Here is a 13,168-nt window from a genome sequence, read left to right on the forward strand (position 1 = left end):
AGAGGTTCCCTCACCTCGGGCACCTCTAGAGCTTCCTCAAACGTGAACCTTTGAAGACAAAGAGTTGTGAGTAGAAAAAAAATTTCTGCTGCCACCTTTTGAAGTCTGTACCGCGAACTTTCCGGGTTTCTCCGCTGGATCCATTTCTAGTGGAGCATTAGTATGACTCGTCGTGGCAATACTAGTTGTTGCCATATTTGTTCCAGCATCATGTTGCACTTGACTATCATTAGTCATTTTTCTATCACAAAAAGACAGAACCTTTAGTATGTCATAATACTACTAATAAAGTTGCAGCAACTTTAAACACCTCTTGTTTCTAGTTTAACGATGAAATTTTTATGACATCCAACCATCAACCGAGTGATCTTTAACTTGTGATGAAGATTTTATGTATTCAAATCACTAGTTAAGTTCAAAGGGAGTAGAAAGTATAAAGCTTTAATCTCCAGAAACCAAGCAATATAGATTTCGAAATAATTCATTCCTTAAGATTGTTATTTTTCAATGTTTTTCGAGTACAAGAATCTGTATTTAGGCACAACAACTTCAACTCAAATTCATGTGTAAAACCAAGAACACCTATAAATTTGCTTAACACCTTCAACACAAGATTAAGAATAATCTTTCCAAGAAGTATGTTAATTTTCAGAAATAAGATGAAACAAATTTTTAAGGACAAATCCTCCGACTTCACGAAGTGACCTTAAAGAATAATTTCCCTCACTGTACTCGAAGTTATGGAATCTTCCTCCCAGGATAAAATGGCCTTCAATCCGACAATAGAGGTACCTCAAATTATTGGATTCTTCAAACTCACTCAACCGGTTAATGATCACACAGAGTTTTTGTAGAATATAAGAGTGTTTATGCTGTTAAAAATCATACTAATACCTGAGGAAAATGTTAGGTATTTATAGCCTTTAACTGTCATTTCAGAAAGGATGCATTGGTTCAGTGAAAAGGCACTAATTCAGTATAGTCACGTCACCTGTACCCAGTCTGTGTTGCACCTGCGCCTAATCTGCGGCCGCGTGGGACACTGTCCAAATTTCAATGAGCAACTACGCTACACTAGCGCTCGCAAGTTATCGAAGTGCGCACGTAAATCACCCAACATCATAAAATAGTGTGCCTTTTACCTCGCATGGTGTCTGAAATGCACCCGCACATGGAGAAAAATAATTCCATCAGATATTTGGATTAAAATTTCAGTTGTTCATCAAGATTCAAATAGATTTTATCTAAAAGTAGATCTCATCATGTGGAGTAAGTGCTTCACAATATAAACACCTTAGAGCTTCTTTCTCCCACAAATGTGGGAGAATTTAGTAAGCTTTTCAAAAAGAGTACACTTTCCATTTTAGTGTCTCTCTTTCCCTCTCCTATTTTTGCCTCCATTTTCCATTCACATATACTCATTGAACCCAACAAGGAATACTTTGTTGGAGGTAATAATATATGTTAAAAGCCGACCTAGCGTGGAAGATATAAGACTTGACATTCGGGAATGTATGGACATTCCAAATCTATTTGGTCATTAGAAATTCATGAATTAGGACTAATCTCCTTGCTTTGGTTGAGAGTTGAACACATGTTTTATGAATGGGATCCTTGAGTTTTTCCAGGAACATTAGAATCGGATCACAGCCAGCATCATCTTTCTCTGTCGGAGAAGGTCTCATGAGGTCCTCGAAATGAATGTTTGAGGCTCTGAGACCACCTTGTACACGGAGTTTCAAATCTTGGTTCTGATCGGCAGGGAGAGGAAGTGTATTGGTATATTATGGGACGGGATGAAGTGAGCATGAATGAAGAGCTGATTCACATTGTTGTAATCAGGAAATGGAACTATGGCCACAATCACTTCATTGTTTGATGAGTGGTTGTAGCCATTGGGAAAAAATGAGAAAAACAAGTTTATTGCTTATTGTGGAAAAAAATACTTGTCTTATACTTCTTTATTATTAAAATGCATTCTCTTATACATAGGGACCACTTTTGGCTCAACGATGGAAAATACTTTGTGTCATAGACTACTGTTTTTCTTGTCAATATTTAAATATGCAACATTTGATACACACATATGAGAAAAATGTCAATATTTATAATGTCGAGAACAACAACATGCCCGGTGAAATTCCAGAAGTGCGGTCTGCGGTGGTAGAGTATGTACCACATCTTATCGCTACCGAGCTAGATGGAGTGTTTTCAAAAGGTCCTCGGCTCAAGTGCAACAAAGAAGACCAAAATGAAGAAAACATAACAACTAGCAAAGGAAGCTGAGCAATTCCTACAAGAAAGGAACAGGAACAACAAGAAAATAGTGTGATAATATAAAACACAACAAAGAGTCGATGATGATAAATATATAAAAAAAAATAATTAAGATAATACAACTAGTACAATGACAATCATAGGCCCTCGACAATCAAGGAAACACTCCATTACCTACTAGGCTTCTTTTAGGTTTTTAGAGTTCGTTGGGGCTCCTGTCCCAGTAACTCATCAGCATAGTAGAGGCCTTCAGACATAGTCATACTATCTAGTTTTTCGGATAGTTATTTTAGGATTTTCAAATTTATATTTAGTATTGTCATTTTACTATTCTTAAGCTTCTGCTCGGTTGTTTTAAATGTGTGCGTAGTCACTTTATGATTTGGTGTCACCCACCAAATAGTTTTGTCATTTCACCCTATGTATGAGTAGTCACTTTATAATCTCTTTTTTCACCAGTTTTTTCATAGGTGGGTTTATCTGCACTGATGCTCAATAGTCGGTATCATCTGTGTCTTCATATATGCCATATCCTGGTCATGTTCCCCTTCTCTTCTGCGATGTTCATCTGACATCCTACTAGACACAGTTTTGCTTGCTACCACAGAATCCTTGGTATGCCAACCTCTACTTGTCTTAGTCATTCTTTCCAACATCCCTGCAGCCTTAGTAAAAGTAAGGTTTATAAATGCTCCCCCTACAGCATTGTCAACAGTTGGCTTCGTAATAGAGTTCAAAGCCCTGTAGAATGCTTCTATCAAATGTTTGTCAGTCATCTTGTGATTAGGGCACTACATCAGCTTCTTCTTGAATCTCACCCTTGTGTCATAAAGAGCTTCGCTCGGTAGCTTCCTGAAATTAATAATCTCATTCCTCAACTGTAACATTCTAGAAGGAGGAAAGAATCTTTCTGGGAAAGCTCCTTTCAGTTGCCTCCAATTTGTTATAAAATCGGGGGCTAATTCATTTAACCACAGTGTTTCCTCCCTAGACAGAGATAATGGGAATAACCGCAGATGGATTGTATTTTTCCCTACTCCAGGATTATCAAAAGATTTGCAGATGTTGATAAAGTTCACCAGATACATATTTAGATCATCCCCTGGAAGTCCACCAAACAACTCTTTAAGGTTTAACAACTATATCATAGTGCTTATGATGTTGAACTACACACTTGGTGCTAATAGTGGTGAATAATTTCACCTGTAGCCCCAGCTTCATCCAAATCAGTATCATCCTTATCATCAAATATAAACTGTACAGTAGGTTGGGGGTTTGCTCTCCCTCTAATTGGCCGATTTTAATTCACTGGTGCAGCTATATTCTCTTACTGTCTCCTGTTTGCGGGAGCAGTAAAATCATCATCAACCGGGTCATCATCATCTGTATTAGCCACCCAGTCGGGGTTATTGGTGTTTTTCTAATTGATTTGAACATTAGCCAAAGCAGCTAATCTTTTAGCTTCTTGTTATTAAGCCATTCTCCAAATAAGATGAGGTTTCGGGTTGAAAGTTAATAGTGGTTCTTCTGAACTTCTGGTTCGTGGAATATACAACAAAGAACCTATAAGGATCACAAACAACAAACAAACATAAAATTATTAAACTTAACTAAAAGTCAATTATCACAGATAATCTTAATTGACAATCGTATTCCCGGCAATGGCGCTAAAATTTGATATGCCCAAATTACACGTCTTTTATAAGAGAGTAAGCGGTCGTCGTCAAATATATATCCTAACTAGGTTGGGATCGAATCCTACAGGGAATACTGTGTTAATCAAGACTATTTGTTCTTTAATCGACTAATAGCTAGTAGTTTCCTGTAAATGGGATTTTTTTAAATTCAAAAAATCGTTACTGTTCACTTTGTTTTAGTAACCCAAAGTCAATGTTTCAATATTTCAAATTATAGATGTGGCAAAATCAGAGTTGTATTCACTATGAGTATTACTATTTATTGAAAAATAGTTGTAGCAGAAGATTCTTATGATAGGTAGGAAACAACAAATTATCACTATCGGTGATTCTTCAAAATATCTTCCGACTTAATTAGATGCTAGATTACCTAATTCTCTCAAACTTAGGGAATCCTTATGTTTAAACTGATTTTATCTCGATTTAATTAATCTTGTTACAACATTAATTATTAGATAAAAATTTAAAGTTTCCAAATCCCCATTTATAATTTCTTTCCTTTAATTGATATCTTAGTTCAAGTAAACCAATGTGAGGTTTAATCTATTATTTGCAACCAACAAAAAATATTCATTACAAAAGAATTATCAAGAAGTTTCTATAGTCATTCGAATCTTAGTCAACTAAAGAATTCATAATGCAACACTCATAGATCCTATAACTCCGGTTATGGAATTTAGTTCCTTAGGAGATAGAAAGAAATAACATATATTAGATCCATAATTCAAAACTAGTTAACTTACAAATGATGGAAATTGAAGATTGTTCTTCCTTCAAATTCAAACAAGAATCCCAAAAAAACAATAAATAATCTCAAAAACTGAATTCGAAAATTATCCAAAAAAATATCAAAGCTGTTGTTTTTAGACTAAGTTCAAGATGCCAATGAAAACCTAAGATTTTTCTATAAATACTCAAGATCTTCCAAATTTGAATTTCAAACTCCAACTTTTCCGCCCCATAGCTGATGACCTACTGTGATGGCTTATCAGATAGTTGATGACTTATCGACAAGTCATCAACAACTCTTTCCAATCCTTTCTCATTTCCTACAACTGAAGAGTTCCATTGACCACCTATCAGCTAGTTGACGACTTATTAGACAAGTCATCAGCAGCTCTTCTCAGTCATTGCACACTGTCTACAGGTGACGACCTCCTCTAACGACTTATCAGACAGTTGACGACTTATCAAACAAGTCATCAACTGAAATATTTACAACTTAGCTTTGTATCTACTTCATCAAAAATCATCCTTCTTGACATAGTTTTCGTAGATTTTCATGCATCTCGACTTTCCTGCAAAATCACATAAAATATCATCAAAAACAACAATAGTTGCTTAAGAACTTACAGTTATTTCAAGTTAATAGCCTTAAATGTGCTAACACAAAGCTAGCACATCAACACCCTCAACTTAAAACACTTTCTTGTCCTCAAAAATTAACACAGTATTATGCATACAACAAAAGCATCAATGTAAAGAGTGGCCTTTGTTTCCTTTATTTTGTACCCATTAAGAACATGTGATCTTTTTTTTCTACCCAACAACATCAAGATTCCATAGATATTTTCAAAGTTCAAACAAACAAATCAATACTTAAACTTACAGTATTCAATCATGGGGTGTTTTTGATATGCCAAAGTATTGAATGAACATGATAACCTCATGTCTAGAGCAAGGGAATACATCATGATGGGGGTATTCTAGCACTCAGAAAGGATATGTGGTGTATGATATATCTGCTAACACATTTTTTGTGTGTAGAGGTGTCTCATTTAGGGAATAGATACTTTTTTTTGAAGAGCTCAAGAAGCATCCTCAATCACCTCACTATATATTTCCTTTGAAAGTTCAATATCCAATAGCAAGTGATATTATGAAACCTCTACAGATTCCTGTAAATGTTTCATCTCAAGGGGTTACTAACTCAATCAACCAGCAAGAGCAGCTACTAGCTACCAGGTGAGCCTACACCTAGACAGTCCATAACCAAGTTATACCAAAGAAGATTAAATAGAAGTCAAGGGGTTAATTAGCAAGAATAACAATTGTAATGTGCTCCTAACCCTACACAAGTTGTAACTCAACCTATTGCATCTTATGATTAAGGAAAATCAACTAGAGAAAGAAAGTCACCAGCATGGATAAATGACTTTGTTTCCAGAAACACAAAGAAGGTACCCCCATGCTCTTGCTAATCGTGTGCCATATGATAGTCTTTCCCAATCCTACAAAAGCTATGTGCTGAAAACTTCATGTGTTGCTGAAACTACAAGCTACTCTGAGGCTTGCAAAGATCCTAGATAGGTGGAAGTAATGAAGAATGAAATAGAATCCTTGAATTCAAATCATACTTGGGAGATTGTTCCCTTGCCTAAAGGAAAGAAGACTATTGGTTGCAGGTGGATATATAAAGTGACGTATAAGGCTTTGGTGAAGTTTAGAGGTTTAAAGCTAGGCTTGTAGTAAAGGAATATGGATAAAGAGAAGGAATTGATTACCAATAAACATTCTTACCTGTTGTGAAGATAAAGACAGTGAGAACTGTACTTGCTGCTGCAACTAGAAAACACTGGTGTGTTCAACAAATGGATGTCTACAATGAGTTCCTAAATGGTGATCTCTATGATGAAGTATACATGGACCTACCTCAGGGATTTGCTAGTCAGGGGTAGAATGTAGTATGTAGACTACTCAAATCCCTATATGGCCTCCAACAAGCACCAAGGTAATGTAATACCAAGCTATTAGAGGTTTTGGTAAGATCCCACTTCATTCAGAGCCAATATGATCCATCCCTATATATTAGAAAGACACAAAAGGAATCATTTTTGTGTTAGTGTATGTTGATGACATGTTGATCACTGGAGACAGTCTAAAGCTAATAGAAGAGACTAAGAAAATTCTACACCAAAACTTCAAGATGAAGGATCTAGGTTAGCTGAGATATTTCGTTGGAATAGAGTTTGCAAAATCTAAAAAAGAAATATTGATGCATCAGAGAAAATATACTTTAGAATTATTATTTGAGATAGACTTAACAGCGGCCAAGCCTGCAACTACTCCTATGGACTACAACATCAAGCTAACATCTAGACAGTTTGATGAGCATGTCAACCAAGGACAGACTACTGATGATCCACCAGCAAATCAAGTTGCTAATCAAAATTGTTGGGTAAGCTGTTGTAATTAACCATGACAAGACCAGACATAGCCTTTTGTGTTCAAACACCAAATCAGTTCCTTCAAGATCCTAAGAAGTCACACATGGAGGAAACACTCAGAGTAGTAAAGTACGTTAAAGGTCAACCAGGTCAAGGCGTGTTGTTGTCTAGTGGCTCAGATAATAGAGTGAGTGCCTACTGTGATGCAGATTGAGCATCCTGCCCTCAAACTTGAAGGTCCGTGACTAGCTATTTTGTGAAGACTGGAGATTCAGTAGTATCTTGGAAATCAAAGAAACAAACCACTATCTCCAAGAGCTCAGCTGAGGCAGAATTTAGAAGTCTTGCAGCAGTAACATCTAAACTAATATGGATTCTAGGTCTGATGAAGGAGATCGGAAGTGTGTGGTGCTACATGTGGATGTGCAGATATGCTGACTAAAGGGCTGACAAGAGTTCAACAAGTTCATCTCAATACCAAGCTAGGAATCTGTGACATTTTTACACCTTCCTAGCTTGAGGCGGAGTGTTGAAGATGTAGAGAATTTGGTAGATTGAAATGTAAACAGAGTAGGCTTGCTTCCAATTTTCTATTATAATTTTCTAAATAGTTAGTTACATAGACTAGTTAATGGTTAGATTAGTTAGTTGAACACCTTACAAGCTAGTCTATATATATAATATATGGAAGACAATGTACATGCAGAATACACAATCAATACAAGACTATTCCCTTATCTCTAATCTTCTCTCTCTCTCAGCTTCTTCCTTTCTCTCTTCTGCTATCCGAATCAATCCTTCCTCCATTTCTAAACTTGCAAGAAGCTTACTGCTGTCTTGCCTAATTACAATCTTCCCATCTTCCTCTTCAGTTTTCTAAGTTTCCATCGTGATGTTATTGACATGGTCTTGAGAGAATGTAGTGGTTGTTCCGAACGAGACAAATATTACTGAATTAGTGTCTTGCTTGTCGAGAAATCCTACGCATTCATGCGTCATCCAGGTGCTAGAGTCATGTAATTCTAGCAGCAGCATATGAAGTGGACCAACAGTCCACCATTGCTTCTTGTCATTTGTATGTGCATGTAAATCTAGGTACTTACCTTTGATTTCTCTACAGGTGTTCACGATTTCTCAAGAGTTGATCTGCCATTCATGTTCCTTTCTACAAACGTTGTTTCAATTGGTCCTTAACAGCATTTGCTGGACCATTTTGTCCCGATCATTATCATCAACTATGTCATCAATACTTTGTCGGAGCATAGAGTATCTTGCAAAAGCTGTGATGCAGTGGAACATATATGACTCCACGATCCAGAAATAAAGCTTTCTTTTTAATTTACTCTGATGTTTGGACATCCCCTACTATGTCCAATTCTGGTTATCGTTATTATGTGTTGTTTATGGATGACTATACCAAGTTCTCTTGGACCTATCTCATGCGCCAAAATTCTAAAATATTTTGGTGAATTTCTTGAGTTCCATAATATGATATCTAATGTCTTTAATTCATCAATCTCCTTGTTCCCTAGCCACCAAAAAATCTCTTCTGACATGACGTAATTGATCAATAGGTTGTCCAACTTCTTGGAATGAGTCCAACACAGAATTGATCCCGCTAGATGATGTTCTTAAACTGTCCAATTTCAATATAAGGATATGAAGATTATGAGAAGTAAAGAGCTAGTAGAAATTCTCAAATGTAGAACATATCTGATACACTCTTATTAGCCATATAAGACTAGAGGCTTTTTCTATCAAGTTTATTCTGAGGGGGGATAATAGAAACTTAGAGACAACAAATCAGGAAGGACATGCAACCTACCTTCACTGATTTTAGGGATACAATACTACAATATCATAAAAGACAACTCCCTCCCCCCAACACACACAGAGGAGGTTATTTGATAATATTTGAAGTGAATGATTCCATTTCCTTGCGTGCAGGTCCTCCATGACTAACAGAGCTCTTGATCATTTTTCTCAATTCCACTGCCCTTTGCCTCATCTTTTCTCCTTCTGCCATGCCCATCAATGTCTTCACTGCTTTCTCAATGGTTGATGCTGTTATCAATTCCTCCCGTTGAGCCCAACTCCTGACAGGTATTCCAATCTTCAGCAATTTGGTTACATATATAGCTTTAGATGGCTGATCATAACTGATTGGCCAAGTTGCTAGAGGCACTCCCATGCTAATGCTCTCGATACATGAATTCCTCTCACAATGACTCAAAAAAACACCCGTAGATGAATGCCTCAAGATTTCCAACTGTGGTGCCCAATTTACCATCATTCCTCTTCCTTCCACTCTCTCTTCAAACCCTTCTGGTATTTCAATCTGTCCGATTTTGGATTTTCCCTGTAAGTTTCCCCATAACATCTCCTTTTCTTAGTACCCAAATAAATTTATAGTTGCTTTGTTCCAAACCCAGAGCTAGCTCATTGACGTGCTCTTGTGATAATGTATTAGTCGATCCAAACGAGATGAATATTACTGAGTTAACATCTTGCTTGTCGAGAAATTCAAGGTATTCATCACGATTCATGTTGCTAGACCAAGAAGAGAGAGATTCATACAATTCTAGCAACATATGAAATGGACCAAAAGCGAAAAATGGCATGTCTTTTGCATTGGCAAGTAAATCTAGGAACTGACCTTCCACTTCTTTACACAGTTTATGACTTCTCCGGAGTGGAACGTCAACTCATGCTCCATTCTAACCATCAATTTCACATGAGGCTCCAACAATGAAAACTCATCGTGCATTTGTTCGACCAGTTTGTCAAGATCATCATCAATTATGTCAGGAATACTTTGTTGGAGGCAGTAATCTCTGTTAAAAGCCGACCCAGCGTGGAAGATATTAGACTTAACATTCGGGAATGTATGGACATTCCAAATCTGTTCGGTCATTAGAAATTCATGAATTAGGACTAATCTCTTTGCATTGGTTGAGAGTTGAACACATGTTTTATGAATGGGCTCCCTGAGTTTTTTCAGGAACATTAGAATCGGATCGCGGCCAGCATCATCTTTTTCTGTCGTAGAAGAAGGTCTAATGAGGTCCTCGAAATGGATGTTTGAGGCTCCGAGAACACCTTGGACATAGAGTTTCAAATCTTGGTTCTAATCAGAAAGGGAGAAGAAGTGTACTGGTATATTATGGGACGCAATGAAGCGAACAAGAATGAAGAGCTGATTCACATGGCTGTAATCAGGAAATGGCACCATGGCCACAATCACTTCAATGTCTGATGAGTTGGTATCCATTGGAACAAGATCAGAAAAATGAGTTCAATATGCATTTAATCATAGAACACAGATGAACGTGGGTGCTACTCTTCTAATAAACATTCATAATAAAGGTATCATGTCATATGCAAATCTATTAAATTAGCTACTTTAATAAGCGGTGAAGACATCATGTAATATCGGAAATTAACTATTTTAATACATGTCGTTGTTTTTTAAACAGACTAAAAAGGATAAATAAATTAAAAGGGAGAGAGTACTTTAGTAGATGCGAGAAAAAAAGTCAACTAAACGACAATCTCAAATAATTTAAAATTTTCCATAAGAGTTTCCACACAATTCAATGACCTATAAAGGAGATAATTAGATAAAGGTTTTGTATTCAGGTCTCACCAGCCACTATTGAGCAAAAAAATAAAGACGGAATACATATACAGGCCCTGAATTAGTTCACTTTTCCTGTATAAACACCTCAATTAAACCAGGTACCTATTGAACCCTTTACTCCTTCACAAAACATTTCAATTAAGCAGAATTGCTGACGTGGCGCTGACATGGCGTGACATGTGTAATAATTAGAAGAGTGAGGACCGTAATTAATCCCAAAAAAATTAAACATAAAAAATTCAACCAATAAAAAAAATATATTAAAAAAAGAAAAAGAAAAAAGAAATATCTCATCTTCTTCTCTTTGAATTCGTCACTATTGTTTAACCAAAAAAAAGAAATAAGAATTCGTCAATATTCTGCGCCATTTTTTTTTACATACAAAAAATGCATACACAGATGCCACACACACAATTACACATAGAATTGTACCTCAATTAGGCCACCATTGTCACTCACAAGGCAACTGCAGGGGGAGGGGGTTGCTTCAATGGTGGAAAAAAAAAAAGAAAAAATTTTTAGGAGACAAGTGAAGAAGAAGAAGATTCAATTTTTCTTTTTTTTTACTTTTGTGTGCTCAACAATGGAGAAAGAGGTGTTTGGAAGGGAAGAAGGGGGGTGGGAGGAGGAGGCTCGGGTAGGCAGCTGCAGGGGGTGCTTCAATGGTGAAAATAAAATGAAGATTTGAATTGTTAACATTTGAATAAGAATTTATGACTGCTTAACATTTCGTCAGTAATGTGATGGAGATGGTAATTGTTGGTGTTGGAGGCTAATAATAATGATAGTGCTAATGGAGAACATTTTTTTTAACCTATCTGCTCAAAAATGGAGAAAAACGTTTGGAAGGAAAGAGGTGGGAGGGGGGAGGGGGGAGGATCAGGTAGGTACAGTTTTTTTTTGGGGAAGGGGTATTAATGATTTTGTTTTAAAAAAAAATTAGATTTAATAATATTAGAAAATTATTTTAATAATTATTTTAAGTCAAAATGCCATGTGTCGTTATTTAATTCGTCACTTTGCCACGTCATTAGCGTGTGTATTACACACATTTTATATTTTTTGTCACATCAGCAAATTGGGCTCAATTGAAACCATTTGTGAAGGAGTAAAGGGTTCAATAGGTACCTGTCTTAATTGAGGTGCCTATACAGGAAAAGTGAAATAGTTCAGGGGCCTGTATTTGTATTCCGTCAAAAATAAAAATACATTCAACTTGCAAACGAGATAAACTTCATGAAAGAGTTGGTGACATTTATTCATTATTTATTTATTTATTTATTTTCAATACTAAAATGTGAATATTTTGGTTCCATACATCATTACAGCAGGACTAGAACCAATCGGTTATGTTGCTCAGACTCTTCAAAAATATTGCAACACCCGTGTTTGATTTTCGTAATCTAAATAAAAAAAAACAGAATAAAAGCACTCTTAGAATTTCAATGTAAATATATGAAGGTTATGAGAAATAAAGACCTACTAAAAATTCTCAAATGTGGACATATCTGATTTGGAATGGCTTCATACAATCATCATCAAACACGAACTTGGTTTCCTTCTCCAATAATTTGCAAAGTGGATTTGCAATCTTTGGAAAAGTCCATTATGAATCTTTGGTAGAATCCTGCATGGCCCAAAAAACTAGGCCTCCTTTCACAGATATAGGAGGGGGTAGTTTTTCAATAACTTCTACCTTTGCAACTTCAATCCCTTTTGCTGAAATTTTATGTCCTAGCACTATGCCTTTCTTCACCATGAAGTGACATTTCTCCCAATTAGTACAATATTAAATTCGCCACATCCCTATACACCCTACTTAAATTCACCAAGCACAGTTTAAATGAATCGCCTACTACAGAGAAGTCATTCATGAACATTTCTAAAGTGTCCTCCACCATATCCGAGAAAATCGACATCATGCACCTTTGAAATGTAGCCGGTGCATTACAAAATCCAAATGGAATTCGCTTGAAAGCAAATGTTACATATGGGCACGTAAATGTAGTTTCTCCTGATCTTCTGGGGCAATCGAGATCTTATTGCATTATGAATACCCATCAGTCGACTCCACTCCTTTCAACAACTTAGCCATTCTGTCCTCCATGGACATCTTTCTAGAACTAGAAGCAGCAGCATCACGGTTCCCAGGAGATACATGCAATCCCCTTCTATCATTCTTAGTTTTCTAACCACATTGATCACGGTCTCTTTAACCAGCTTTGTCAGAGTAATTCCGACCTTGATTCCATTGGAAATTTCCTCGAAAACCCCCTGATTATTCAAGTAGTTCGCCTCCTCCTCAGAATCTAATTCAGCTCCCCTACTTAAGACCCTACAACTTTCACCTTTTCTGTCTTCTCAGATAGCAAATGCTTGGTGAGCAA

General features: G+C 36.5%; 1 protein-coding gene and 1 pseudogene across 1 annotated transcript in view; both read right to left on the reverse strand.

Annotated features, from left to right (window-relative positions):
* Window positions 1–13,168, reverse strand: part of LOC107846754 (early nodulin-93-like) — an 85,256-nt gene that overhangs the window by 59,913 nt on the left and 12,175 nt on the right. The window lies entirely within an intron of this gene.
* LOC107847754 lies at window positions 7,862–11,639 on the reverse strand (annotated as a pseudogene).

Source organism: Capsicum annuum, chromosome 9 (genome assembly GCF_002878395.1).
Source record: "Capsicum annuum cultivar UCD-10X-F1 chromosome 9, UCD10Xv1.1, whole genome shotgun sequence".
Lineage (NCBI taxonomy): Eukaryota > Viridiplantae > Streptophyta > Magnoliopsida > Solanales > Solanaceae > Capsicum > Capsicum annuum.